The sequence below is a fragment of the Ambystoma mexicanum genome, chromosome 2q (genome assembly GCF_040938575.1).
Source record: "Ambystoma mexicanum isolate Mex_15411 chromosome 2q, UKY_AmexF1_1, whole genome shotgun sequence".
Taxonomy (NCBI): domain Eukaryota; kingdom Metazoa; phylum Chordata; class Amphibia; order Caudata; family Ambystomatidae; genus Ambystoma; species Ambystoma mexicanum.
The window spans coordinates 692,680,901-692,683,400 of record NC_090924.1 but is presented as its reverse complement, the minus strand read 5'-3'; the positions used below and the strand labels follow the sequence as shown (position 1 = coordinate 692,683,400).

The following is a 2,500-nucleotide window of genomic DNA, read 5'->3' as shown; positions in this document are numbered from 1 at the left end:
AGGGAAGAGCTGCGCCTCTTGAGTCTGGCGCCTTAAACCACTCGGCCACCCTGACAGCTATGGGCAGGATTGGGAAAGATTCTTCAGTACCCAATGTCGCCAGGTGCCAGCGCCGGTTTTCATGCCCCGATCTCTGCATCAAAAGTACCCAAACACTCACTTAAGGACCCAGGGATGGCAGGAAACGCCCACTGATGGAGCCAGTGGACAGTTTGCAGGGTGCAAATAAGGGCTGGCCTCAGATCACTCATGGCGTAGTGCCGGCCTGTCCATACCTGTCGAAACCTGCATGCGGTCAAATGTGTCCGATTGACATTGTGGAAATAAAAAGAAACCAGCACCATGTTTCTGCCCGGTCTCGAACCGGGGACCTTTGGCGAATGTGATAACCACTACACTACAGAAACAGCTCAGGTAGGCTGCGCTCTCGTGTGCTGGGACAGTTTTCAGTTGAAAGGCTTTGTGGCACTGATGTCTCATGGGGCCCGCTGGTACCTGCCAGGTGGCACACACCAACGTGAAAGTTTGGCGCAAGCCTGCGCCGGACCTACATGGCAGCACACACAGCACCTCACACACAGGCTGCAGACATATACAAAAGACCAAGCTGGATGCAACAGTGGCGCGAGCCATGGCAGTCCCCACCCAGAAGGCATGTCCAAACCTTTATACATCAGCTCGCCGCCAGCGCATCATTACAAAGGAGGGGGAATTTCCAACACTGCCTCTTGGGCCATGGGCTTAAAAGCAGCCAACCATTGGCGACGGGCATTGAACCAGATACAGTCACGCACAAACTATTTTTGGGGGGGAATTGGGGACTCTGTGTTTTTTGTTTTCGGCGCTCCAAAAAAAAGGGCTCGTCCGCGATTCGAACCCGGGACCTCTCGCCCCTAAGCGAGAATCATACCCCTAGACCAACGAGCAACCACATGCAGAGAGCAGTGAGGTGGGGGGGGGTGGTCTGCTTACCTCACTTGGCGCCATGCCCCAGTCGCTCCACGGCCTGACCCCTGCATGTCACGTGGCCTGCCCCTGGCGCAAGCGCAGAGGACTGAGCTGCCTCTCAAGCAGAGAAACAAGAAGAAGAGCGGCAGCCTTCGCTGGCCAAAGGCCATCTGCTGCCGCTCGATCGGGCTCGATCAGGCTCGATCAGGCAAGATATATGTGGCCGACCGGCCTAGAGCGCAAACCTGTGCTGCTCAGGGTGGGCAGCTTCCCAGCAGGAGGATGTGTCTTGAAAGCCGACAGAGGCAAGAAGGCGCACTCCCTCAGCCCGCTCCAACCTCTGGATTCCTCCGAATTTCAGAAGAGAACTCTGGGGCAGCATGGCTTCTGTCATCTCCCAACAGCCTCTCTGTCCTTGCTATGTAAATACCTTTACAGCCCCCTGGACTGAGCATGTCTGTTTTTTTATTTTTATTTTGCTGAGGTGTGGTGCCTTCAACGACCGACAGGTGGCAGGAGAGCACTTTCTCCAATTGTGAAGGGGACTTTTTTCACTTCCTGAGTAGACTGGGCTCAGTGACATATGCCACCAAGCCAGCCACTAGAAAATGCGGGTTTTGCAGCCGTGGGCCAGTGGGGGTTTAAGGGCAGGTGTGCCTGCGGGGTCTCTGGCAGACAGCTCCAGTTGCAAGGCAGCAGAAGAGAACAGGGAGGCTTGCCGGGCGCTGCATTCGGGGGCCCCCACAAGGTTTTCCGCAAGCCTTACACTCTGAAATGTGCTCAAAAAAATGAGCCCGGCTTGTCAGGAGTGGGATTTGAACCCCCGCCTCCAATCGGAGACCAGAACACCCAGATGCAGGGAAGAGCTGCGCCTCTTGAGTCTGGTGCCTTAGACCACTTGGCCACCTGACAGCTATGGGCAGGACTGGGAAAGATTCTTCAGTACCCAATGTCGCCAGGTGCCAGCGCCGGTTTTCATGCCCCGATCTCTGCATCAAAAGTACCCAAACACTCACTTAAGGACCCAGGGATGGCAAGAAACGCCCACTGATGGAGCCAGTTGACAGTTTGCAGGGTGCAAATAAGGGCTGCCCTCAGATCACTCATGGCGTAGTGCCGGCCTGTCCATACCTGTCGAAACCTGCATGCGGTCAAATGCGTCCGATTGACATTGTGGAAATAAAAAGAAACCAGCACCATGTTTCTGCCCGACCGGGGACCTTTCGCGTGTTAGGCGAATGTGATAACCACTACACTACAGAAACAGCTTTGATAGGCTGCGCTCTAGTGTGCTTGGACAGCTTTCAGTTGAAAGGCTTTGTGGCACTGATGTCTCATGGGGCCCGCTGGTGCCTGCCAGGTGGCACACACCAACGTGAAAGTTTGGCGCAAGCCTGCGCCGGACCTACATGGCAGCACTCACAGCACCTCACACACAGGCTGCAGACACATACAAAACACCAAGCTGGATGCAACAGTGGCGCGAGCCACGGCAGTCCCCACCCAGAAGGCATGTCCAAACCTTTATACATCAGCTCGCCGCCAGCGCATC

The 2,500-nt window shown here is 55.6% G+C and overlaps 1 non-coding gene across 1 annotated transcript in view; it reads right to left on the bottom strand.

Annotated features, from left to right (window-relative positions):
• TRNAL-CAA (transfer RNA leucine (anticodon CAA)) overlaps positions 1-55 on the bottom strand; it is a 112-nt gene extending 57 nt beyond the window's left edge. Inside the window, exon 1 of the tRNA in view lies at positions 18-55. This is a non-coding gene — a tRNA (tRNA-Leu). The remainder of the gene's footprint in view (positions 1-17) is intronic.
• Between the last annotated feature and the right edge of the window lie 2,445 nt (positions 56-2,500).